The sequence below is a fragment of the Chionomys nivalis genome, chromosome 3 (genome assembly GCF_950005125.1).
Source record: "Chionomys nivalis chromosome 3, mChiNiv1.1, whole genome shotgun sequence".
Classification (NCBI taxonomy): Eukaryota; Metazoa; Chordata; class Mammalia; order Rodentia; family Cricetidae; genus Chionomys; species Chionomys nivalis.
Window position 1 is genome coordinate 61876604 of NC_080088.1, and position 27871 is coordinate 61904474.

The 27871-nt window shown below is 48.1% G+C and overlaps 1 pseudogene; it reads right to left on the bottom strand.

Annotated features, from left to right (window-relative positions):
* Positions 1–323: 323 nt before the first annotated feature.
* On the bottom strand, positions 324–27871 carry LOC130871285 (glyceraldehyde-3-phosphate dehydrogenase-like; annotated as a pseudogene).

Genomic DNA, 27871 nt, shown 5'->3' on the forward strand with positions numbered 1-27871 from the left:
GCCTTTTCACCCCAACTCTATCTCCATTTCCAGCAGGACCCAGCTTGAGACTGAGTCGAAGGAGTTGACCATTTCAGAGAGGAACTGGCCCTCTGAGGTGGAACTCAGACCTAGGTCAGTCCTACCCCACAGCCTGGCCTCTCTCATGGGTTCATAGACAGCAACACTACAAGGAGGAATATGGCCTGCTGGCCCTTGTACCCCACTCTGCATGCTCTGTGACCGTGTGGTGCCTGTGACCTGTGGGCAAAGGCAAGATCCTCATGCTGTAAACGATAATGAGGAGAGGGACTGACACAGGTCCCCACGGCTGGATCCAGCAACTACGTGCCGGATGCTGATGTCCCTGGATCCAGCAACAGCGTGCCAGATGCTGATGTCTCTGGATCCAGCAACTGCATGTTGGATGCTGATGTCTCTGGATCCAGCAACCACGTGCTGGATGCTGATGTCTCTGGATCCAGAAACTGCATGTAGGTTGCTGATGTCTCTGGATCCAGCAACCACGTGCTGGATACTGATGTCTCTGGATCCAGCAACTGCATGTTGGATGCTGATGTCTCTGGATCCAGCAACCACGTGCTGGATACTGATGTCTCTGGACCCAGCCAGATGCTGATGTCTCTGCAAAAGAGAGAGCCAAGGTGACGAAGGGAAGTTCCATGTCCACAGCCCCAATCCCAAGGCTAGGGTGGAGGCATTTGGCATTTGGACTACACAAAGGCCACCATCCGCCTCCAAGGATTGAGTTTCTCAGCGTCTTTCTCTGAAAGTGCCAAGCATTTTCAGAGCGATTAGCTCATTGCCCTTCTCCCTTTACCAACATCTGGGCACAGTCTCCCCACAAATCAGAGGCTGCTCTGGGTGCACAGGAGGCAGAGGAGGCCAGGATTGGCTTAAAGCCCAGGATTCTTAAATTCTCCTGACTAAAGGCCAGCTTTAGTCAGAAGGAAACCAAGACCAGGAAGTTCACCACAGTAGGTCAGAAAGGCCCTCGGCTTTCTCCCCTGTGCCCCACAGCTGGGCTAGCTCTTGTGAAATCTAAAGAGCCCCAGCTGAGTCCTAGATGGTGAAAGACGCTGGTAGCCATGGAGTCTAAGTCATTCTTCCAAGGAGGGTGTGCCTCAGCTTGCAGGTGGCTGAAACCAAGTAGGTTTCCTATTTGCTTTCTGCTTAGCCTCCATGTTATTATTAAGCTAGTTTGTACGTCTTAATAGACTGGTTAGAACCGCTGGCCCCCGCCCCCGTTCTAAAGCTCTATGATGAGAAAGAAACATGAAGAAACATGAGCATTCATGATGGGCTACCCCCTCCCATCAGTACCACGGGATCGATAATGAAGGTCAAACCCAACATTGTCCACACACATAAAATTGGAGGATATAGCCCAATGGGTTTAATTACCAGCACCATAATTTATCCATTAACCTCTTCAGTAATTTTTCTAATCCAGGTGGTAATACCTACAATCTCAGTATTTGGGAGGTAGAAGTAGTAGGATCGTGAATCCTAAACTAGCCTGGGCTACTTAGAGAGACTCCTGTCTCAATTATTAAAATTAATTAAGTTAAACTTACTGTTTTCCCATTATAAAGAAATGCTCATTATGGAGCTATAGGAAATATTTAAGAGAAGATGAACATCATTAGCTGGGCAGTGGTGGTGGATGCCTTCAGTCCCAACACTCGGGAGGCAGAGGCAGGCACGGGGACTATAGGCCTGTGCCCAGCACTTGAGGTACAGAGGCAGGAGGATCTCCGTGAGTTGGAGGCCAGTTTGGTCTGCATAGTGAGTTCCAGGACAACAAGAGCTGCATAGTGAGACCCTGTCTTAAACAAACAAAGAAGAATATGATAAAAGCCTACGTAAGGCCTGGGTATGTGGAATATGCTTTTAATCCCAGCATTGGAGAAGCAGCAACACACCTGGCTAAATTCATCATATTCTTGACATGATTTGTATCCGTACTTTAGCAACTAACTTTAACCCTGTTTACGTTGTTACAAGCTTCTCATCACTTTCTTTTCCCTTTTGAGACAACCTTGCTGCAAGGCTCAGGTGGCCTGTGACACCACCCTCCTGCTCCAGCTTCCTGAGCGCTGGGGTGTGGGCCACCACACCTAGTGCCCTCACGCATTTTTAAAGACAACGTCATATGTCACCGAATGCCACCATCTGTACCCTGTGTCTGTATAACTTGTTTAACTGAGTCGGATGCTTGGGTTGTTTACAGTTGTCTCTGTCACAAGTCACACACAGATAGCAGGTTTTGTACCCACAGCCCCTTCTGTCTTTAGGCTCATTTTTTTTTCAAGCTTGTCTCAATCCTGGTGAGCGTTGTTCTGCGGGTTATAGCAGGAAGTTGACATGAATTGGCTTATTAAAGAACACAACATGTTTTCTTGGACATTAGGGGGTCGATTAAATCTTCTAATGCTGACAGCCTAATGGTGGAGGCACAGCTAAGAGCAGAAAGGGGTAATTACTACTTTGAGAAACAGGTGGAGTCCCCCGAGACTCCTTCCTGGGTAAACTTCCAGCCATAATGCATGACCAAGTACGAGGTATCTCAGCTGAATAGCTTGGCCTTGAGTCTTGGTCGAGTGAATATTCTAGAGAAAACGATGCAAAATAATTTGAAGAAAAAAAGAGGGAGTGAGGAGTGGTTGAGTCAGCCAGGCTTTTGAAGCAGGAGCCGGTGGAAGCTATTCTACAGCTGGGGAGTGAGGCCTGCTCTTTCCCCACCCTGGGAAAGGGACTGGCTGGACCCAGAGGCCAAGGAAGCAAAAGGAACAGAGCCCGGGAGTGAACAGTGGACGCAGAGCTTAAACAGAGGTGAGCCTGGCGACCCCGCCGCCGGTAGCAGCCCGACCCCATGTCCCAGACACCATGCCTGGAGTAGGGACTGGAGAAAGGGACAAGAAGAGGACCTTGCATTCCCAGAATCACTGTCTAGGGAAACCTAGATATGAATGAGAGGCATTTAAGGAGAGGCCTCTGGGTTCTGTGACTTCCATCTGTGCTGTGTGTTGTGCATGGATAAGGCTCAATAAAGACAAGCTGAAAGATGTCTGTATGAACTCGGTCACAAACCCTGCAGCCCCCAAGCTGCCCAAAGCTATTCTCTCACAGTTAAGAGAACATGAAGTCTAAAATCAGGGCATCGCAGGACCACACTCCAAGGGTTCTGGCAGGGACTATTCCTAGCCCTTCTCCTGCTGTTGGAGTGCCAAGGTCCCCTTGAAGCTCCTCTATTATCTTTCCTCATTGTCACATGTCACATGACCATTCCCCCTCCCCCATCTGTCCTCTATTCTAAGGCTACCTTGTCACTGGACGAGGGCTCACCTAATATAGTATGGCTCAGTCTGGTTTACCCAGTGACAGCTTCAAAGACATTTCCAAATAAATCCATATTCTGAGGTTCCAGTTGACATTCTGGGGGTCCAGTACAAAGCCCTTATAGTAAACGTGGGGGAAGAAGAAATGTTTGGGTCATTACACGGGAGTTCCGGGGTAAGTAAAGCATTTGCCCTAGCTGATGGGTGAGCTTCTGTAAGAGCACGCCAGCAAGTGGTCCATTTCATCCTGGCCTGGTCCATTTCATCCTGGGAACCAAGGAGTCACAAGCCAAGCTGGGTAACTAAGAGAAACAGCTGGCTAATTCCTAACCCGGCAGGCAGCTGTGCCTCGTCAGCCCATAGTGAGAGCCCCCACACACTGCCCAAGGGGCCTGAGGAGTGGTCAAAGCAGAAAGGCCAGAGCCTGGTGGTTCCGGCCATCCCCATCCCCTCTGGCTTCAGCCGTCTTCTCTCAAAGGTGGACTAGCTAACAGATACCAGTTTCACACGTTCTAGCTTCCTCTAGAACTCCAAAAGACTAAGGGTGAAAGACGGCACGGGGACAGGAGGACGGTGGATTTAAGAATAAGTTAGCCCCACCCCAGCCTCAAGCATTCCACAGCCAGGTGTGTCAGCCAACTTCCCACGTGCCCACGCGGATTCCCCTGCTCTCCAGGGGGATGAACTGGACCTATATGTCTGCCTTTTAGCTACACAATGCCAGACTCCCCCTTTACAGAAAAATGGGACCTCTCAAGATCTACCTACCTTCCCAAAATGGCCTCCCCAAGTCAGACACAGTTGCTCACCCTATAACCCCAGCTCTAGGGAAGCCAAAGCAGGAAGACTGCTATAAACTGGGAGGCCAGCATGGGCGACAGAGTAAGTTCTGGGCTGGCTGGGGCTCTAGAGACACTGTCTCAAAAAGGGGGATAAAGAGAAGTAAGGGTAGAGGAGGGGAGGAGACGGGGAGGAGAGGATAAACTGCCCAGGCCCAGGGGAGCCGCTGGCCTGCTCTTTTCTGAGATTGGCCGCTGCTGCACCCTGTAAGGCAGAGCGGGTACTGGGAGAGTAAGGGTTCTGGTGTCATTCTGGGCAAGTGACTTCCTAGATGGACCTTGGTCTCCATAGCACGGCTATAGTAGCCACCCCAGCTAGCCTAGGACAGAGTTGATCCTCAGCGCATGACTGTGGGATCCATGTGTGCCCTCCAAGGACAGCAGACATGGAAAGATTGTCACTGAGCAAGAGTGGCAGTAAACACTTGTAATCTCAGTGCTTAGAGGCTGAGACAAGACCATCAAGAGAGAGCTAAGGCCAGCCCAGCTACATAAAAAGTCTCGGAGACTGTCTTAGAGATTGAGAAATCAGGAGCTAGGGGACAAAGACACAGTACAACCAAAACACTGAAAACAGAACCTTACTAGAACAAGAAGATGTATTTGAAAGGCCATTTTTACCAAGGTTTGATGGTTTTCAAGGGTTTGTGGGGTTTTCTTTGTTTTGAGAGGTGCAGTGAACTTTATTGCTAGTATTCAAGGGCTCTCTAAGCTCCTCCCATTATTCAAGGGTCTGGAATGGGAACTGAGGGGAGATGCTCAGTGTTTGGGGCTGAGTTGGTACAGGGACTCCTCAGCAGCTGAGGGCCTCGCTCTTCTTTCTTCTTCCCAGAGTGGGTGGTCCAGGGCTTCTTACTCCTTGGAGGCCATGGGGTCATGCGATCCACCACCCTGTTGTTGTAGCCATATCCACTGCCATGCTTGGGAAGTTTTACAAAGTTGTCACTGAGAGCAATGCCAGCCCAAGCCTCAGAGGTGGGAAAGTGAGCTTCCCTGTTAAAGTCACGGGAGTCAGACTGGTCCTCAGTGTAGCCCAGGATTCCCTTAGTGGCCCTTGGATACCTGCTTCACCACCGTGATGTCATCGTACTTGGCACCTTTCTCCCGGTGGCATGTCAGATCCACAACAGACACACTGGGGGTAGGAACATGGAAGACCATGCCCGTGAGCTCCCTGTTCAGCTCTGAGATGACCATGCCCACAGTCGTGGCAGCACCAATGGATGCAGGGATGATGTTCTGGGTAGCCCCACGGCCATCATGCCACAGTGTCCCAGAGGGGCCGTCCACGGTCTTCTGAGTGTCAGTGATGACATGAACTATACAGGATTATGAGTCCTTCCATAATGCCGAAGTTGTCATGGATGACCTAGACCAGGGAGGGCTTAGCAATCAGTGGTACAGGAAGCGTGCTGGGCAGTCCTGAGTGAGTTAGCAATCAGTGGTACAGGAAGCATGATGGATAGTCTTGAGTGAGTTGTCAAACTTCTCATGGTTCACACCCATCAAGACATGGGGGCATCAATAGAGGGGGCAGAGATGATGACACTTTTGGCCCCATTCTTCCAGTGACCCTGCCTTCTCCGCAGCGGTAGAGATACCAGGAGATTCCAGGACATACTTAGCACCAGCATTGCCCTATCTGACGCTGGCAGAGTCTCCCTTCTGGAAGACGGAGATGGCCATCCTTGGTGACCAAGTTTCCTTTCTTAGCCTTGACTGTGCCATGGAACATGTTGCGGGCAGAACCATACTGGAATGTGTAAAGCAGGTAGGTGATGTCAATGAATAGGTCATTGGTGGCCACAATAGTCATTCTGCCAGAACTGAAGACAGCCTTGAGCCCAAATGGCCAAATCTGTCCACTCTGACCTTCACTATCGTATCTAGGGACAAGACTGGCAATGCATCAGAAGATGTGTCTGTCTCTCGAATGGAGAGGAGCAGAGAGTCTTTATTTAGTATTTATTTATTGGAACAGGTATTGTGGTGCAAATCTTTAATCCCAGGGCTCAGGAAGCAGAGGCAGATGGATCTCTGTGAGTTCCAAGGCCAGCTTGGTCCATATAATGAGTTCTGGACCAATGAAAGTTCCACGATGAGGCCTTTTCTCAGAAAGGAAAGATTTTTGTTGTTGTTGTTGTTGTTGAGAGAGAGAGAGAGAGAGAGAGAGAGAGAGAGAGAGAGAAGTGAAGTTGGATGAGCAAGGGTAGGGTCTGGGAAGTGTTGGGAGAGGGAAAAGAATGTGATCAAAACAGACAGAAAACAAAAGAACATTTTTAAAACTTAAAAAGTTTGAAACTTTTGCCGGGCGCTGGTGGCGCACTCGGGAGGCAGAGGCAGGTGGATCTCTGTGAGTTTGAGGTCAGCCTGGTCTGCAAGAACTAGTTCCAGGACAGGCACCAAAGCTACAGAGAAACCCTGTCTCGAAAAAAATTTTTTAAAAAAGTTTGAAACTTTCATTGTATATACATGAGTATATACATGTATATACATTTGCCTGCATGTGTGTACATGCACTTCATGCATGCCTGGTGCCCGAGGAGGCAGAAAAGGACACCGATTCCCCCGGGACTGGAGTTACAGTTGGTTGTAAGATGCTACATGGTTGCTGGAAATCGAATCTAGGCCCTCCGCAAGAGCAGCCAGTGCTCTTAACTACTGAGCCATCTCTCCAGCCTCTTATTCGAGGCTTTTTAAAAAAACATCTGACAGAGCAATTCAAGCAAGCCTCAGGTCATAGATACAGCCTGAATATAGAGCAAATCTAGGTTCCAATATGCTTCAGGGCCTGTCTTACAGTGACTAATGTGTAACTTAACGATGCAGTATCAGCTGCTGTGTGACTGTGGCATTAGGGTCTAAATAGTATATGATATATACCCCACCATTCAGTACATGCACATAAAACATGCAACAGGTCACAATACACCTGTAAAACTGACTTTTAAATGCTTTAAGAGAGCCAGGTGTAGGGGTATGCCTATAATCCTAGCATTCCATAGGCTGAGGTAGGAGGATTGTGAGTTCTAGGCCAGCCTGAGAAAAATACAAACTAAAAACAAACTATAAAAAGGCTTTAAAAGATGCTGTTATTGCCTGGGTGACCCTGAATATCTGACCCTCCTTAACTGTACTGCCATGAAACTCCAAACCCAGCTTCCCTTGCGGCAATTAAACCAACTGCCCTCAACTGACTGGGCCCTGCCACCTCCTAGCTGACAGGGGCAGGGGCTGAAGGCAGCTCTCCAAAGAAAGAGTATTGCCTTCCAGCCTGCAAGAGCCTGGCTTTCTGAGAACCCCGGTGGTGGAAAAGACAGTTCACCTCAGACCTCTTGGCATCAAAGGGAAAGCCAGTCACTCTGCCTCCAATATTAATCCTCAGCTCACGACTGATCAGAAAGAGAGGCAAGATAAAAAACAAACCTCCCACACTTTGTACATATCTACAAGTCTGTGTGTTTAAGAACAGCAGTGCTGTGTCTTTCTCAGGACCTTGAGTCTGTGTTTTTATCCAATATGTAAAGACAAGGAAGGCAGAGAGGAAGGGGGGCATTCCGCAGGGAAGGCTACGCAAACTTGTGGGTTCCCTGGCTCATGGCTCAGACCTCAAACCACCAAAGGGACCAAGTTCATGGGACCTGGAAAGACAATCCTGTCTCAGGCACAGAAGTATTAACAAGAATAAGCACAGCAGTGAGTCCAGAGCCGCTTGGTGCAATGTATACTATGGTATATGGTGTATAGAACGATGTGTGGTGTATAGCACAGTGTGTGGTATATAGTATGGTGTGTGGTGTATAGTGTGGTGTGTGGTGTATAGTGTGGTGTGTGGTGTATAGTATGGTGTGTGGTGTATAGTACGGTGTGTGGTGTATAGTACGGTGTGTGGTGTATAGTACGGTGTGTGGTGTATAGTACGGTGTATGGTGTATAGTACGGTGTGTGGTGTATAGTACGGTGTGTGGTGTATAGTACGGTGTGTGGTGTATAGTACGGTGTGTGGTGTATAGTAAGGTGCGTGGTGTAAAGCATGGTGCATGGTGTAAAACATGGTGCATGGTGTACTGTATGATGTTTAGTATGATGCACTGGCTCATGTGACACAGGGAGGAACGTGAGACATGCATACAGAGGCTGGCTCACCTAGTTCCCCAGAATGTGAGTCACGCACGGCCTCCACACACCTGGCTGAACCGCAGGTACTACTGAGCAGCCTCAGCTAAGAGGGGTTTATGGAGCTGAGCCTAGGGGCTGGGCCTTCCAGAAACACGTGGAATGCTGGGATGTGGTGAGGGGCTCCTTGTGGAGGGCATCTACACTCCGTGGTTCTCTGTTTTTTCAAAGGCAGAGTCCTTTACATTCGTAGAAGGATAGTTGGATCATGGACCATGCCATGAGGATGTCACCATCTAGGGAGAGGGGACATTTTGCAGAGTCTCCTGGCCTGCTTGCCCCTCCCCACACACCTCAGGAAGTGTGGACCAGGTCCTCTCTCACTCATGATGCCCCAGAGATTCCCCTGGGTCTCCCTTCTCCTTGCACGGAGGAGGAAGTTTGCAATGGCCTCTTATGGTCACCACGCTCCTTGGCTGGTCTCCAAAGGACCTCACGGTTTGACGGAAGCTTAGCCAATAGAAAGTAGTTGTGGCACTGTGGGGCCAGCCTGGTCTCCAGTCGGCCCTCAGCTCCCTTACCTATTCCGCCCTGCTCTTTTTGGAGAACCCCAGAGGTGCTCAGTATCCAGGCTTGCCCTCTTGCCTCCTAGATTTGCTTCATTCTCCAGTGACTGGCCTGAAAACATGGATCCATGGATGTCCACCACCGTGAAGGGCCTTGATATCTTCACAGCTCACAAGCTTCACAGTTTCACAGATGCTAACAATAAACACCAGAGCCTAGCTAAGAGACAAAGAACTTTTTTACAGCCGGCAGCATCAACGTCATAATTTCACTGGCTTTCCCCCTCCTTTTCCCTGAGACAATACAGTGGCCGGCCCAGATGGCGCTATGACCCAAAGTAGGCTTGCATCCCAGCTGCCCAGCCCCAGGTTAGGAAACACCAATCTCTTATCTACAGTCATAAAACAAACCTGTTAGACCTTTTTCCCTAGAGCTAATTGCTGTCTTTACGATATTTGACAACTAATAGATCTTCTGCCCACCTTCTCAGACAAAGTAGGGAGACACTACCTTGTCATTCAATGATCTCACTGCATAAGCATTCTGGAAGGGTGCAGAGCGAAAGGTTGTCGATGCGTTTGTCCTTGAGACTTGCAAAAATGTGACTGAGCCATGGAAAACTGTCTCCCAACATTCAGGAGGCAGGGGAAACCAAGGCCCAACTGGCACAGGGTGTTGGCCCTTTCCCTGTCTTTGGTTTCCTTGGGTGGCTCATTTAGGTGTCACAGAGTCCCTTCCCGCAAGTCACCATGCCCTGCCCAGTACCCAACCCTGAAAAGACAAACGTTTGTCAAATGGACACATGAATAGATAGATGAGTGCAGAGCAGTTGTAGAACTGTGTTGTGTCAATCACAGTCCCAGTGACGGCGGGAAGTACCTGAGAGAGACACCCGGAAGGAGGAAGACTTGATTTCACCCTACGGTTTCAGAAGGTTGAATCCACAGTCACCTAGCTCCAGTCTTCCCTGATGTTTTGCAAGATAGAAGCATCCTGAAGAAAGGGTGTGTGGAGAAGGCTCTTCATCTTGTAAATGACAAGAAGAGAGGTCAAGAGGGTCAGGAGACAAGAAGCAGCCTCGAAAGGCGCATGCCCAGTGACCCGCTTCCTCCAGGTAGGCCTCACTCCTAAGACACCATCGTCACCATCGTTTTCTAATAATGCCATCCGAGTACGACTCTCTCACTGGGGAACAACCAAGTCTTTAACCCGTGAGCTTTTGGGAGACGTGTCACATTCATGCCAAAACATGTGTAAACAGATACATGACTTAAATATGAAAGAAGCCCGGGCCAGCGAGATAGTGTAGCGCTGTGAATTCTTTTGGCCTGAGCCCCATCCCCAGGACACACGTGGTAGGAAGAAGAGAACTGACTTCCACATGTTGTACACACGCACGTGCGCACACACACACACACACACACACACACACGCACACACACACTGAAAGGAACACTAATAGAGATAGCATGGCAGCTGTTGGTTCTGTAGCTACAGCTAGATTTGGGAACCCCTGGCTTGTGCACCCCGCCTCCCACAGCTCCCACTTGGCTGATACCCCTGATACCCTTCCATGTCTCAACGTTTAAAGCTTTTTTTTTTTAAATATTTATTTATTTATTATGTCTACAATATTCTGTCTGTGTGTATGCCTGCAGGCCAGAAGAGGGCACCAGACCCCATTACAGATGGTTGTGAGCCACAATGTGGTTGCTGGGAATTGAACTCAGGACCTTTGGAAGAGCAGACAATGCTCTTAACCACTGAGCCATCTCTCCAGCCCTCAACGTTTAAAGTTTTGTGATGGTTCCACGAATGGAGCAGTGGGCCCGGCTGTAACTCTACATACACACTCCTGAAAGGCAGAACGCTGTGCAGAGTCCTGGGATAAAACCCAGGACTCAGAAGGGAAATCGAGTTAGGGGCACAAGACTCAAAAAACCTTGTTATTGGTTATCTCCATACTTGACAAGCCAAAGCCTTGAATTTGAGGCTACCTAGCAAGACCCTATCTTAACGCTCATCCTCAAAAAACCACATCTTTGTACCAGGCTTTTTCTTTTGGGCCACCAACCAGCTCCCAAATCATGATACAGAGACTTCTTATTTGTTATGAATGCTCGGCCTTATCTTAGCCCTTGTTTTACTCTGTTCCTCTTTATCTACATTTTGCCTTAGGGATTTTTACCTTTCTTTTATATATATATATATATATATATATATAATATATATATATATATATATATATATATATCGTATTTTCCCGCTGTCTCCTTGTCTGGCTGGTAGCTGCCTGGCTTCTGGCCCCAGCCGTGCTCCTCTCTCCTCCTGTTTATTCTCTCTGCCCACCAGCCCACCAGTCCCTCTCCTTGCATAGCTATTGACCATTCAGCCTTCACTAGGCCGATCGGTGCCTTAGGCAGACAAGGTGAAAGAAAAGCAATCTATCTTTACATAACTAAACAAACACAGCAGAAACAAATGCACACATCCTTACATTAACAACGGCATAAACAAATCTAACACACCTTCATATAGTTAAGATAATATTCCACAACACATCTTTGGTGATCATACACCTAGCCAGGCATGGTGGTAACTCACTTTTAATCCCAGCACTGGAGGCAGAAACAGGAGGGTCTCTGTGAGTTTGAAGCCAGCCTGATCTATTTAGTGACCTCCAGGACAGCCAGAAATACAAAGAGGGCCCTGTCACAGATAGATAGATAGATAGATAGATAGATAGATAGATAGATAGATAGATAGATAGATAGATAGATAATACACCTAATAAGTGGTAACATGCTTACACAGTTAAAAGGTCATGAAACATTTCTACTACACCAATACAACACTTTGTATGCAGAAAGAGATGCAGCAGGTCTTCGGCTATGGTGTTGGGGAGGTGGTGGAGGTGATTTCATGGAGGGTGGAATGAGATTGTCTATGACACATAAGGTGAGCCAAAGTGGTTGGGACCTCCCATGATAGTGGTGGATGTTGACGTGTGGGACTTTCTTTCTTTCTTTCTTTCTTTCTTTCTTTCTTTCTTTCTTTCTTTCTTTCTTTCTTCCTTCCTTCCTTCCTTCCTTCCTTCCTTCCTTCCTTCCTTCCTTCTTTCTTTCTTTCTTTCTTTCCTTCTTTCTTTCTTTTTGGTTTTTCAAGACAGGGTTTCTCTGTGTAGCTTTTGAGATTGTCCTGGAACTCACTCTGTAGACCAAGCTGGCCTCGAACTCAGAGATCCACCTGCCTCTGCCTCCTGAGAACTGGGATTAAAGGCGTGTGCCACCACTGCCCAGCTGGTCTTTATATTTATATAGGAACCAGTTCAACTAGATGCAGTTTCATGCTATTTTACCTAGCGATTTCCTAAGATGAACTCTCTCACACACGCTGCACACAGTGGTCTCCTCAGGCTCTGATAATGCACGCGCGCGCGCGCGCGCGCGCACACACACACACACACACACACACACACACACACGATGTCTCTCTGGAACAAGTCTGTGAGATGAAGGTTGTAGCAGCACTGACTGGTCTAATGTTCACAAACATTGACTCAGACTGCTGCTGTAGTCCTAACCCTAGGAGGAGTTGCTAGGGGGTTCTGAAGAGCAAGGGGTGGGGACCCACCTATGTAAGGGACTGTGGCTAAGGCAAGGGACCGTGTAGTTCCATACAGTCTGCATTGCTCAACTCTCTGGACCTCCCAGAGGATCCCTAAGAAACTAACACTGAGATGACACACTTGTTCATCAACTGGCTGGAAGATTGTAAGCACACATAACATTCTTCCCAAACTGCCTTTGCCTCTTCTCTTTTGATGCTACGTTTTGCTTTAGTTCGTTGACAGCTGTCTGATAGATGTTCTTTCCCCAGTGCGTGCAGAGACCCGCCCACCTCTGAGAAGCTTCCTGGATTATGCAGCTCAAGCCTTCCTCCTCCCTCTTCCTGTTAGAAGGTGGGGAAGGTAAATAAACCCTTTCCTCCTCCCAAGCTGTACACCGATCACACACAGGGCAGTACACGGTTCCTGACTAGAAACACTGTAGATAACACTTGATGTCTGGGTTATAACAATAATGGTGGCCTAGGTTACTTTTTCAAGATTGAAAGCCATTTTTATTGAAAATGGTGACTCCTTCCTTGGACCTGCAGATATCGAGTGGACTCCAATGAGGTAAAAAGGCTTGGCCTCTCTGCCTTCATGTCACGTCCATCCCTTTTGCTACCTTAACTTTGGGGCCCAATTTCCTTTTCTCTCCTCCTCCCCTTCCTATTTTTTTTAAGTGGTGTTGGTGGTTGAACTAGCGCCTGTGCGAGTCAAACACACGCTTTAGCACTGAGCTACCTCGGCCCTGTGGGTCAGGCTTCTTCTATAAGATGTCTTACTCTAGGCCTGTAGCAATAATGACAGCCTGCTACTGGTATAAAAACAGACGGACAGACCAATGGAATAGAAGACCCAGATATAAAATGACCAAGCTATGACCACTTAATTTTTGATAAAGGAGGTAAAAACATACTTTGGAAAAAAAGATAGCGTGTTCAACAAATGTTGCTGCCGAAACTGGGCCTCCACCGGGAGAAGATCAACTGGTGTACATGTTTCACCTGATACAAAAGTCAACTCAAAAATGGATCAATGGCCTTGATTGAAAACCTGAGCCACACCAGATGTGGTGGTGCCCACCTTTAATCCGAGCATTCGAGAGGCAGAGGGAGGTGGATCTCTGTGAGTTCAAGCCCAGCCTGCTCTACAAAGTGAGTTCCAGGACAATCCAAGGGCTCTGTTACATAGAGAAATACTGTCTAGAAAAACCATGCCCCAAAAATAAATAAATAAATAACCTGAGGTGCTGAAGCTTTTGAAAACAAACACAAAGGATGCCCTTCAAGACGCAGGCGGGCAGGAAAGCACCCCAACAGAGCAGGACCCGAGCCCGAGTGACAAGAGACGGGGCTACATGACAGAGCAGGACCTGAGCCAGGGTGACAAGAGACGGGGCTGCATGACAATGACACTTCTGTGCAGCACAGGAAACAAGCAGAACACAACCCACAGAAAGGGAGAAAGTCTTCACCAGCTACGCTGCAGACAAGGGACTGACAGCCAGAGTTTACAAAGAATTGCAATTAAACATGAAAGCAGTAAAACTACCAAAAACAAACGGGAAAATTAGCTGAGTGGACAGTTTTCCCAAAGTATGCATAAATGGTCAATAATTATTTTTAAAGCATTTATTTCCCTAGCCATCGGAGAAATGCAAGTTAAAGCTTCTTTGAGATAGCACCCCACCCCACTCAGAATAGCTATCTATCATCAACAAATCTGACAGCAATGTTGGGGGGATGTGGAAGGAAAGGAACCCCTATTCACTACTGCTGGGAGTGCAAATTAATACAGCCATTGTGAAAATCAGCTTGGAGATTCCTCAGATTAAAACTAGAACCCTTTATTTCAGTCCTGAGCCTATACCCAGAGAGTTCCACACTCTACCATCTGCACTAATGGAGGTATCTGCACCCGTTTTATTGCTGCTTTGTTCACTATAGCAAAGAATTGGAGCCAGCCTTATTTCCCGTCAACCAACGAATGAATAATGAGAATGTTATACTCTGTTCTAGAGAAAAATTAAGTTCCAAAAATCGCAAGACAATGGAGTTGCTTAAAATGTATAATGTTAAGAGAGTCACACAACCTTGGGGAAAAAAATCACAGGTTCTCTCATATGTGGAATCTAGACAATAATGTACACACATACATGTAAACAGATGTGCATGTGGGTCCAGTAAAATATAAGAAAAGAGAACACGCTGGGCGGTGGTGGCGCACGCCTTTAATCCCAGCATTCGGGAGGCAGAGGCAGGCGGATCTCTGTGAGTTCGAGACCAGCCTGGTCTACAAGAGCTAGTTCCAGGATAGGCTTCAAAGCTACAGAGAAACCCTGTCTCAAAAAACTAAAAGGAAAGAGAGAGAGAGAGAGAGAGAGAGAGAGAGAGAGAGAGAGAGAGAGAGAGAGAGAGAGAGAGAACACAAAAGGCTAATGTAAGAGGATGAGGAGAGACCGAGTGAGGGGAATGGACATGAGTTATGAAAGTGGGTGTAGATCTAAGTGTTTTTCTAACCCTAGTTCTGTCATGTTTGGGGGCTTTTTTCTTTCTTCGTTTTGGGTGGTGGATAAGTGGGTAAAAATGTGCCCTATTCTGAAGATGTAAGACTGAATATAAAGCTCCCCGCCGCCAGTCTGATGCCTCTTCCAACTGTCAGGACGTCATAGAGCTGAACAGACTTCGGGCCTGGTTAATCTTGGTGTGAGATACTTTTATTTACTTGCAAGAGCTTTTTTATAATAAAGTTTATAAAATAAAATTTAAAATGAATTAATTTTAAAAGTGAAAGACAGGGGTGACAGGCTGTCCTCTCTGTGACTTCATTTTGACTGATCCTTTCCTGAGGCCTAGAATTTGCCCCTTTCACTCTACATTCCTGTAATATTGAGTGTTTTTCTGAGAAGATTCCAGAAGCTAGCTGTTAGCTGCAAAGCTGACCCAAAACTGGAACATCCTGCCCTGGAGGTGAAAGAATGTCATCACACCTCTGTAGGCACCAAAACACCAGGCTGCCCAACTCAAGGCCCTGGAAATGCTGTTTCTTATGTAGCGCCTAATCTGACTCTCCCATTAATATTTCCCACTCTGCTTTCTCAAAGAACTTGAGACATCGGCCTGAGGCTTTTCCGGGTCACCTGCATCCTTGAGCAAGCCTTGCCTTGTGTCCAACCCTCATCCTTCAGACCCTGGCGTCTCCATGGGGTGAATTCCAAACTTGAGCTGGACCATGTGACTTCTCTGCTTCCACCGCAGGCAGAGGAGCCCGTGAGCGTGGAAGGGTGTGCAGGAGTGGAAGGAAGCACGGGTCAGGGAACTAGGATGGGGGCTCTGCCATACAAGGGCCAACAAGCAGGGCTTGGAACATTCTGGAACCTTCCTGAGAGCCCTGTGTGGGAGTGGTGGAATGAGGCATCAGGAGGCATGAGGACAGCAGGGAGTCTTCCCAGCCCGTGCCAAAGCCACACTGGGCAGGGAAGGAGCAAGGCTGTGTTGGGGGTGGTATTGAGGGAACGGGAATCAGGTCAGGGCAGCATCGTAGCTGCGGCTTTGGGTGGGAAATACAATAACAATGTTAAACTCATCTTCCATGCCCCTGCTGCTGTGTGATCAGGACTCTGACTGCGGCCAGACATTGGCAGAAAAAATAAAAAGGCTATCTGGGGGTCTTTGGGACACCTCTGACCTGCAACTTGAGGGAGGTGTCCCACACGTGGTACAGAGATTTTTATTTGGCAATTGTGGCATCTGGGAGGTGTGTCTTCCCCTTTATAGAATCACTCCAATTAAACCCTTTTATATGGGCACATTGGAAGTTTATAAAAGAGTAGGTCTCCCTATGGCTTTTTCAAACATGCTTAGTGTTAACTATTCTTCCTCCTACCCTCTCCTCTACCCTCCCCTCCCCACTTAACCTTCCTTCTTTTTTCTTCCCTTTCTTTCTGTCTTTGTTCTTTTTTTTTCTAACATAGTATCATTTTTTATTAAAAGTTCTATGGGCTTTAAAAGTGAACATTTACCTGCCTATATGAGTCGTTGATGCTGACAGGCTCTCTTGAGAAGACAGCCACTGTGACAAGGCCGGCAGTGACAGAGAGGCAGAGAGGAGACCTCCAGAGTCTTGCCTGAGGGGACCTCCGGACACATCCACACCTCCCTGCTACACTGAGCACCGCTGTGGGAACTGATGGAAGTGGAGCCGAGGGAAGTGTGGCCCAGTGCTTTGAGGGTCTGAGCATTGCTGCAGAGCTTTAGAGAGTGGCTGGAGAGCTGAGAGACAGCTTGGGAATTAAGAGCACTGACTGTTCCCGCAGAGGACTTCGGTCTGATTCCCAGCACCCACACAGTACCTCACAACCATTGGGAACTCCAGTTCCAGGGTTTCCAAAATCTTCTGGTCTCTGTAGGCACCAGACAGCACCTGGTACACAGACAGATATACATGCAAGCAAGACACACACAGACACACACACACACATTTTTAATCTAAAGATAAAGTTTGAAGGGCTGGAAAGATTGCTGAGACAATGAAGTGTTTGCTGAACAAACATGAACACCCTCTTTTGACTCAAAACACATGCAAATGTAGGCATGGAGGTGCACCCCTGCAATCCCGGCACTGGGGGGGCGGGGGGGCTGGGGAAGCAGAGACAGGAGTAACCTTGGGGCTTGCTAGCAGGCCAGCACATCCTATCAACAAGCTCAAGAGCCCAAAAAGTGCCCAGTGTGACACTCTTTCTCCCCGGAAGGTGCACAGCTCCTGAGGACCAACACCAGAGTTGACCTCACACGTGGTTAAGGAGCGCAACTCTACAGCGCCCCCTCCAGGTGCTGTACAGTGCTGGCAGAGCCCTTTCTGCGAAGGGGAGCAAGGGAAGTCATCAATATCTCCCGGGTTTTGATGACCATTAAAAGACCTTTTTTCTTTTCTTTCAGTTATTTTTGTTTCGTTTGTTTGTTTTGAGATGGGGTTTCTCTGTGTAGCCTTGAATCTCCTGGCACTCACTCTGCAAACCACACTGACCTCAAACTCACAGAGATCTGCCTGCTTCTGTCTTCCCAGTGCTGGGACTAAAGGTACACGGACACCATCAGGCTAAAGATCATTTTTTCTTACACTTAACAAACTCTGGTCCTCATCATATCCACCCAGTGCCCTGCCCTCCTCCCTGACACACACTCAGATATCCTGACTCCTCCACTGTCACACTCAGATGTCCTGACTCCTCCACTGTCACACTCAGATGTCCTGACTCCTCCACTGTCACACTCAGATGTCCTGACTCCTCTGTCACACTCAGATGTCCTGACTCCTCCACTGTCACACTCAGATGTCCTGACTCCTCCACTGTCACACTCAGATGTCCTGACTCCTCTGTCACACTCAGATGTCCTGACTCCTCCACTGTCACACTCAGATGTCCTGACTCCTCTGTCACACTCAGATGTCCTGACTCCTCTGTCACACTCAGATGTCCTGACTCCACTGTCACACTCAGATGTCCTGACTCCTCCACTGTCACACTCAGATGTCCTGACTCCACTGTCACACTCAGATGTCCTGACTCCACTGTCACACTCAGATGCCTCTAACTTTGCTTCCCCTCCATTTCCCTCTGCAGGTCCCTAACTAACGTTGGCCACCAGGTTTTGGGACCCTTGCTTTTTTCCACTTCTTCTTAGGATACAGTCCATGTTGCCCACAAGGGCTGGTAAGTGACAGCCTCCTCCTTCCCCGAGATCCTGAGACAGAGAAGAGCTGGCCTCTGTACACAGGGCACTGCCTGCCACCAACCGTTTAGTTCCTCATGGTCCTCCAGAGGGCAGCTCAAGGCCACACAGCCTCTGTGCCCTTAATAGCCCCAGCTGAAAGCAGTCAAAGTCTCGTAAAGGGCAGTATTTTAAGTCACCTCCTGCACAGCTGTCAGAATGAAACAAAAATAGTCAGCTGGGAGAGCAGGCTCACAACCATGGAGTCCAGGCCAACCTCATTCCTACCAGGCTCCCCACTGTCTCACCCTCTGTGTTTTTCTGATTTTCTCTCTCCTTTAAAAATTTAATTTCTGTGTGCATGTGTGTGAGCACACATGTGGCACCCATGCATTCGTGCATGCTAACGGATGCATCTTGCCTTCCACCTTATACGAGACAGTCTTTCATTGTTTTTCTACCATATGCACCTGGCTAGTCAGCCTCAAGCAGCTGAGAATCCCCCTGTCTCCATCTCCATCTTGCTATAAGAGCGCTGGGATTCTAGTCACCTGCTTCCGGATTCTGGGGACCTGTCCTCAGGTTCTCAGGCTTGAGCAGCAAGTCCTTTGCCAACTGAGCCTTCTCCCTGGCCCCATTGTTGGTTATTATTGAAAGCAATCACACACACACATGCACACACATGCACAGACTCACATATACAGGCACACACATACAAACACACACACACACATGCATGAGTACACATGTGCACACTTGCAAAAACTATTGAGCATCTGCTGTGATTAGCATTTCAATCTACTGTCTTCCCCAAACTCTACAAACTCAGTAACGACAATAGTCTGGCACAGATCCAAAAACAAAGGCGCAGACCAGTGGAAGAGAATAAAGATCCAAGAAATAAACTGACTTTCCACAAAGATGCCAAGAGCCATGTGGAAGGACAGTCTCTTTTATAATGTGCTGAGAGGTCTGGGTTACCACAGACAGAAGGATGAAATCAAACTCTCTCCTCACACCAAATACATCATCTCAGGGCAGTTGGAAGACCAAGCTACTAGGCCTGAAACTATGGGGTGAAGCCACAAAGGTGTTTCTGTGACCAACCTGGGTTTTTGGCGATGACCCCACCAGCAAAGTCAACAAAAGCAAAAAAGAGCACACAATGAAACACCTGCATAGTAAAGCAATGGCACAGGCAAGCGATGTCATTGGGTGGGGTGGGGGTGGGGACAGCTGCGTGCTGTACACCCGATATGGGCTTACATGCAAAATCTATGCGGAAGTCAAACAATTCAATCATAAGAAAACAAATCCCTGATTTAAAAATAGGCAGAGTATCAGAACAGGCATTTCTCAGAAGTATGAATACAAATAGCCAAGGGGCATTTGGGGAAAAAAAAAACCACTTGACACCACTATCAGCCAAAGAATAAATATTAAAACCACAGTGAACTAAAACCTCCTGCCCATTAGAATGGCCGTTAACTAACAGAAGGGCGAGTGTCAGGCTGCAGAGATGGTTCAGAGGTTAAGATCACTGACTGCCCTACCAAAGGTGCTGAGTTCAATTCCCAGCACCTACATGGTGGCTCACAACCATCTGTAATGCATTCTGGTACCCTCTTCGGGCCTGCATTGCAGGCATGCCCAGAACACTGTATACATAATAAATAAAATAAATCCTTTATTAAAAAGTAAAAAAATAAATCTTAAAAAATAAAAGAAGAAGAAGGGTAAGTGTTGGTAAAGATGTGGAGAAGAGGGAACCCTCACACGAGTTCGGGGGGTAGGAGGATGAGGTTTAGCATGGCCATCCTGGGAAAAATGATACAGAAATTCCTCAAGAAATTAAAAACACAACAACCACATGATTCAGCAATCTCATTGCTAATGGGCGTTGGTCCAAAGAATGTCAAATCAGGATGTTGAAGAAATAGTTACTCTCTGTGCCTACTGCAACATCACTCACCACCACCAAGAGACGGAAGCAACCTTGTGTCCCTTAACAATGGGTGTACAGGGACGGATACAGAAGATACGGTGCATATGAACAGAAAAATACATTATTCAGCCACACAGACAATGGTGTCCTGTCCTTTGCGGCAACATGGAGGAACATGGAGAATAACGTGTTAAGTGATAAAAGTCACATAAAAACCCTGAACAATCACTTTACGCAAACCCTAAAAAAGCCCATGGTCTAAAGGTGGTCCCTAAAGACTGGGGTTGGGCACGTTAAGGAGGTGTTGATCAAAGGACATGAAATTTCAATAAAATTGGCCAAATAAGTTAAAGGAGTGTTATATATAATAACATGCTATATGCTTGGAACTTGTTACAAAACTACACGTAAGTATTCTCTCTACAAGGAATTATAGAATGTGAGGTAATATGCATCTCAATGTAGCCATTTCATGATGCACCCATTATTAAGACATTAAGTTATGGCTGGGCGGTGGTGGCACACGCCTTTAATCCCAGGTAGAAGCCAGGTGGATCTCTGTGAGCTCGAGGCCAGCCTGGTCTACAGAGCAGATGCCGGGACTGTTACACACAGAAACCCTGTCTTGAAAAAACGACAACAAAAAAGCCATTCAGTTGCACCTTATAAGTCTATGCACAGTTTTGTCAGTAACAAAATGTTGCTGAGTACACTGGCTGGCACCTTTAATCCCAGCGCTTGGGAGGCAGAGGCAGGCGGATCTCTGTGAGCTCCAGGCCAGCCAGGGCTACAGTGAGACCATATCTCAAGAAGTAAAAATAAAACAAAATAATACCACTCTTTGGTATTTCCCCAAAGAATTCCACATCCTGTCACAGAAACCTCACATCTGTGTTCACTGCTGTTCTATTCATAGGAAATGGGATGGGCGACGATAGGAATGTGGCCGTATACATATCATATATGTATACATTTCCATCAAACACACAATGGATTTTTTAAGGTTTTTCAAGGCAGAGTTTCCCTGTGTAGCCCTGGCTGTCCTGGAACTTTGTAGACCAGGCTGGCCTTGAACTCACAGAGATCCTCCTGCCTGTGCCTCCCGAGTGCTACAATGGACTTTTGTTCAGCTGTAAGGAGAAATGGAATTTGTAGGAAAATGGGTGGAACTGGAAAATATTTAAGTGAGACAACCCCAGGCTCACACAGACAACTGCTCCATCTTCTGCCTCATAGGTGGTTTCTAGCCTCACGGTTTAGATTTGCGTGTTTAAGCTGGAGTCAAGTCGTAGAGGTCAGAGACCTAGGAAAGGGACACACGGTGGGGGGAGGCTTATTCAGGAAAGGGCCACACTAGAAGACATGCCCTTTGGAAAACAAAAGGAGAGAATATTGGGAATAGAAAAGTTTAAGTGGGAAATTGGGTGGTATGAGGCAGAGGAACATGGAGAGCTACAGAGGAGGCTCAGGCAGTGGTGAACTGGCCACTTCAGCATTTCAGACCTGTGCTCCAAACCTAGGACCCACATTAGAAAAAATCAGGCCGAGTGGTGGTGGTGCCCACCTTTAAATACAGCTCTCAGGAGGCAGAGAGGGGTGGGTCTCTGTGAGTCTGAGACCACCTGGTCTATAAGTTCCCGGATAACCAGAGCTGCACAGGGAAAGATTTTCTCAAAAAAAGAAAGAAAGAAAGAAAGAAAGAAAGAAAGAAAGAAAGAAAGAAAGAAAGAAAGAAAGAAAGAAAGAAAGAAGAAAGAAAAGAAAGGAGGGAGGGAGGGAGAGAGAGAGAGAGACAGAGACAGAGACAGAGACAGAGAGAGAGAGAGGAAGGAGAGAGAGAGAGAAGAAGAAGCCCTCCTTGTGCTGGAGAGGAATTTGCTGGAGGATCCAGTCCCTGGGCTTGACAGCCAGCTGGCCTAGCCTAATTGGTGAGCCCCAGGCTAGTGAATGACCCTGCCTCAAAAACATAAAATGAAGGGCTGGCGAGATGCTCAGCAGTGCAGAGCACTGACTGACCTTCCAGAGGACCTGGGTTCGGTTCCCAGCACCCACAGGATGGCTCACAACCACCTGTAACTCCAGCGCCAGAGGATACGATGCCACATACATATGTACCTTCGGAAACACATACAAAAAAAAAAGCAAAATACTTTTTAAAGAGTGGGCAACTCCTGAAGAAGAGCACCCAAGTTTGACCCTGGCCATCATGAACAGGTACACATGTGCACACACGCACGCACACACACATGCGTGCATGCATGCACAAACACACGCACACATACACATGCATGCACACATGCACACACATGCACGCACGCGCACAATGAGGACTACTACTTACACACTTCTGTCAGGTAGGTATATGAAGGAAGAGGAAGTGCATTCCAGGCTTGGGAACAGAGTCAGCAAAGCAAAAGCGTGTGAGAACAATACATTGTTGGCAAAGCACACACAGGTTTAGCCCCCATTTCAAGTCACTTCTTCAGCGCTTCCCCCCCCCCCCCCCGAACCTGCTTGAGCGCCACATAACCACTCTGAGGAAGAAAGGTTGATTGGGGCTGGTCCCTCTGGGCTCCTAAGCAACACTGAGGTTCAGCAAGGTAAACCATTTACTCTTTGCCGCCATGGAATCAGCCCCGGGCCCAGTAGGGAGCGGAGTCAGCCTGGCTCATGGTGGCCTGAGGCCCAGGTCTACCTTGTGCTGCTTAGCTCCAGAGAGAGCGTGCAGCCCATTGTAATGGAGGAGGAGGAGGCCCATGAGAAGCAGTCTGGCTTTGATCTTGGGAGCTCTCTCTGCGGATGCTGCTCTGGTTGAGGGGATCATAGAGGTCTTGGCAGCTGGAAAATCTCCTAACTGTGCACCTGGGTCAGTTGCTCCCCCACTTTACCTCCAGGCTCATGGGCCTGCCCATCTCTTCCTCCTCTGAACTGAGGCAGACTGGGTGGGTCTCTAATTCTGGAGGGCGCTGGCACAGCAGAGATTTGGGGCTGGGATTGAAACAAACAGCCCAGCTGCCTAAAGGAACAAGGAAGTAAGGAGATGTCTCCAGTTAAGTTTCCATCTAACTTGCTCTGAGAAATGGGTGGGAAATCAGCCATGATAGCTTTGGGGGGTGGGGTGGCAGAGTGAGGAATGACAAGCAAGTCCCTGCTCCCGGCTGCTGGGAGGAGCACCAGAGGCTTGTGTGCTCAGGTCCTAGGGTGAGCTGTCAGAGGTGAGAGGAACACTCTGGAAGGGTCCCACAGGCCCCAATGGCCTCACACAACCAGGCAGGAAGGGCCAAAGGAGGATGACTAGGACAACGGCTGAAGGAACATGCGTATGGAAAAATGTCATGATTCTAGACCTTTCTTCTACCACCTGGACTCCAGCGAGGCCCATGCCAGCAGCCAACCTCCTTCTCAAGTGTAAGAGTTCAGTGTGTGAGCTTCCCCTAAGGACTTCCTCTGCTCCATCCATTCCCCACAGACACACCCAGAGTTGAAGCCACTACCCAAACCCTTCCAGGCAAGGCCTGCCTCTCCTTCTGCCTGCATGTAGCATCCAGCAACCTGCTTCACCCCATCTCTGATGCCCGTAACCCCCTCACCACCCTACCCCACATACCCATCCTGCTGCCCTCCCGCCCATGCTTGCTATAATGGTAAAAATAATATGCTGCAGGTTTCCCAAGCGGCTGCAGTGGGCAGCGGGTCCCAAGACCACACTGCAGGTCCCTGAAGTGGCTGCAGTAGACCACGAGGGGCAGTGAGTCCCAGGCAGGGAGCCATGCAGGGGGCAAGAGACAGAGACATGGATAGGCATGTCTTGCAGAATAAAGTTGGATATTTATTTAGTGGGTTTTGGAGGGGAAAGAGAGGAGAGGAGGAGGAGGAGGAGGAAGAGAAGAGAGAGAGGGAGAGAGAGAGAGAGAGAGAGAGAGAGAGAGAGAGAGAGAGAGAGAGAAACAAGAAAGGAGGGAAGAAGGAAGCCGGGAGAAGGGAGAGACAGAAGCTGCCTCTTAGAGAGGGAGATGGAAAAGAAAGGGACTCAAGCTGGAAGCTGAAGATCTGCTTGCCTTGGTGGATAGGGAGGGAGTGGGTGTGGCTTGTCTCTTAAAGGGACAGAGCAGACCATTGCATTCCCTTCCTTTTTTATAACAAAAAGGCTGGAGTTTAGGCACAACAGGTTAAAGGAATTGGGGTGGTGGATTCTCAAGACTGCTTCCTGCTTATTTGTGGGTGTCATCTTGGTGGGGGGATCATGAGAAAGCTGGGTGCTGGTCACATCCTGGCATAGCTGGTCTCTTTGCTCCTGTTCTGTGTTTGTGGTATGGAAATGTCTGGTGTCTCTTACACCTGTTTAAGATACTGGCAGAACAGAGGACAAAGTTAAGGGAAAAAAAATTAGGACCAGGGAATGGAGGGGGGTGTATCTGACCTGTTTAAGGTGGATCCTTCAATTTGGCTCCCTGGAATTCAGAAGAATTCTTTGGGTTTGTGCAAACATAAGTTTTAAACAGCAGCTGAATGACTGTGACAGACATTTTTGCACAATGAAAAGTATTTTTAAGACTACGAAAGGCAGAGGAAGAAAGAAGTTTGATAACTTGTATTTGTCCTCACACCTTTATAACTTGCAGGTACACACCTTAATAACTTGTATTTTACTGAAATTTGTTTGGTGAGATTGTCCTTTAAAATTGACAAAACCTCTCAGCTGTCAAACTGCATCAGAGATCTTTGAGAAGGATGAAATCTTACTTGAGTTACTGATTTAAAAACGACAGAGAACTTACTTGGTTGGCACCTAGAGCTACTCCTCTGGGTCCTCCATGGTTGCTGAAGGTCATATTTGCCTTTTTCTATTTAGTGCAAGGCCTGCCGGGCTCCAGAAGATCCTGTGTGCTAAGAAATCTGTAGGAAGACAGGCCTACCTTGAGCTGAGCAGCTAGGCTGTCAATGGCAGCAATTCTGTCCACGTCAGGAGATCTTCAGTTTAGATGAAAGGCAGTTTTGCCCAGTGGTCAGTGCTTGCCAGTTGAAATGAATTGTGGATGGACGTTGTTTTGTGCCCATTTGTCTTCTGTCTTCTTTGGAGGAAGTAAAGTGCGCTGCTAAGAGACAACCTTTCTCTTTTTGTTATGAAAAGTTTTTTAATAATTAAATATTTAAATGCCATATTCCCCATATCTCTGAGCAGTTGAGGGCTGTTTATCAGGTATAACTACAGTATAGAATTTGGCTGGAGGGCTGGGTCCAAGCTTGACTGTACTGGCTCTCAACTTAACAGGTAAAGCAGGGTTGAATTAAATATAAAGTATTTTTGTAAGAGACTTAAAAGTACATACCAGTTTAAAACATGAGACTTGTTGTTTTGTAGTCTGAAATGAGATGCAATGAACAGACAATTATAACATTTAACAATAATTATAGGTGCATTTAAGTTACATGTGTGAACACACACACAGAGTGAACAGGAATTGGGTGAGATGGATGCTCTTGGTGGGCCCTACCAAAGTCATGCCACTACACAAAACACCCATGCAACGGAGTCTGCACTGGGGGACCAGACAGGGAATACCTCAGTAAAGATGGCGGAACTTGATCACCTGACCTGACTCTCAGTTAAGATGGCAGTGAAGTCACCTGACCTCAGTAAAGATGGTGGTAAGGTCTCCTGACCTCAGTCAAAATGGCAGCAGTCACATGTTGTATGGAAAAGCCACAAATTTTGAGCTGCAAGGATTTTAAGTTTAATAATAAGAGAGACCTAGAGGCATGATCCACCCTGTCACTGAGCCTCCATGCCACGAGCCACAAAGGGGAGCAAAAGGCTGGAACTGAAAGCTGCCTCATGGATCTGACCAATCTTGTTGGCAGCAGTAGCAGTGACACAGACAGTTTGAGGGGCAGCAAGTCATGTGATAGGTGAGAGACCTCGATGGGGCGGCCAGTCCCATGAGGAGAGATGGATGTATGGGCACTCCATGAGACCATACCTCAGGTCTACGAAGGCAGCTGGTTTGGGGCAGGGAGCCACACAGCAGGCAAAGACAGAGACGTGGATGGGCACGCCATTCAGGGTGAGGTTGGATATTTATTTAGTGGGTTACAGAGGGGAAAGGGGAGAGGAGCAGAGAGAGAGAGAGAAACAGAGATGAGGGAAGGAGAGAAGTGGGGGAAGGGAGAGACAGAAGCTGCCTCTCGGAGAGGGAGGTGGAAATTCAGGCTGGAAGCTGAAGATCAGCTTCCTCAGTGGAGGGGGGAGTGGGTGTGGCTTGCCTCCTAAAGGGACTGAGCAGACCATTATACCGGCTCCACCTGCCTGTGTGATTGCTGGCTTCTCCGACTCAGTCCCCCCCCCCTCCCTTGCCTCCCTGCTTTTTCCCATCTCTTCCTGTGCCTCTGCCACTGCTAATATGGCTGCCCCCGTGATGACTCTTTAACCCAGAGCAAAGTGAACCTTAATGAAGGTGTCATGCTGCATAAACTCTAAAGTCCAAAAGGACTTGGTGGGAAGTGAGGGGAAGCCTCCATGTGGAGTATACTCTCTGCTCAGGAGCAGTCAGGTCTTGTCTCTCTCTAGGGCAACAATGTCCGTGAGTGATATCCACTCTAGGTCAGCTTGTGGACTCAGTATAAAACAGAATTTCAAGACTGGTCAAATGCTTGTTGCTTCTGTAAAGTTTGTTCAGCCCAATAAGCCTCTCTGACAACACAATAACTCAAATCAGACTAGATCAAACCAAATTAGGAAAAGACCAGGTTTAATGGAAGCCAGCTCTCTGGTAGACCTCCGGAAAAACATGGAGAGGGGAAGAAGAACCAGAAAGACAATGTGTTCATCCTCTGGAAGAGGGGTCACCGTTTGGCAGGCTTTCTTGGAGGAGGAGTCTGGACTGAGGTAACTCCCAAGGGATGGGGCTTGAAATGGAACTTTTCACCCAAACATTGCAAAATGGATGCCAGGGGCTGGGGTGATGCTTCCAACCAATCAGCTTCTTCTCCCTGGGTAACTCTCTGAATCTTAGTTGGGGCTGCCTCATCTGCATAGATTAGCACCCCTGAGAGTGGTAAGGGCCCCTTTTACAACTTCTGTGTATCTAAAGATAAGTTGGGTAGCCTACCAAGACTAGAGGGCAGAGAGGAAGGTACATTTCCCCAGAGCAGGGCATCTTTATGTGAGCTACTTTGCCCCAAAGAACTCCACAGCAAGGTAAGCCTGCAGAGGGCTGCTGCTCAGCTCTGCCTAGAAATCCACAACACATCTTCCCCAGCTTCCAACTAGGGAGTAAACAGCAGGTTAGAGACAGCTCCAAAAGTATTGGCTTCCTTAGGTCTATGCAAGGGGAGGCTAGAAATGACCCCAGATCACTGAGGAGTGCAGAGGGGGTCCCCACGTCCAGATCTCTGAGGAGTGCAGAGGGGGTCCCCACGTCCAGATCTCTGAGGAGTGCAGAGTGGGTCCCCACGTCCAGATCTCTGAGGAGTGCAGAGTGGGTCCCCACGTCCAGATCTCTGAGGAGTGTGGAGTGGGTCCCCACGTCCAGATCACTGAGGAGTGCAGAGGGGGTCCCCACGTCCAGATCTCTGAGGAGTGCAGAGGGGGTCCCCACGTCCAGATCTCTGAGGAGTGCAGAGTGGGTCCCCACGTCCAGATCTCTGAGGAGTGCAGAGTGGGTCCCCACGTCCGGATCTCTGAGGAGTGCAGAGGGGGTCCCCACGTCCAGATCTCTGAGGAGTGCAGAGTAGGTCCCCAT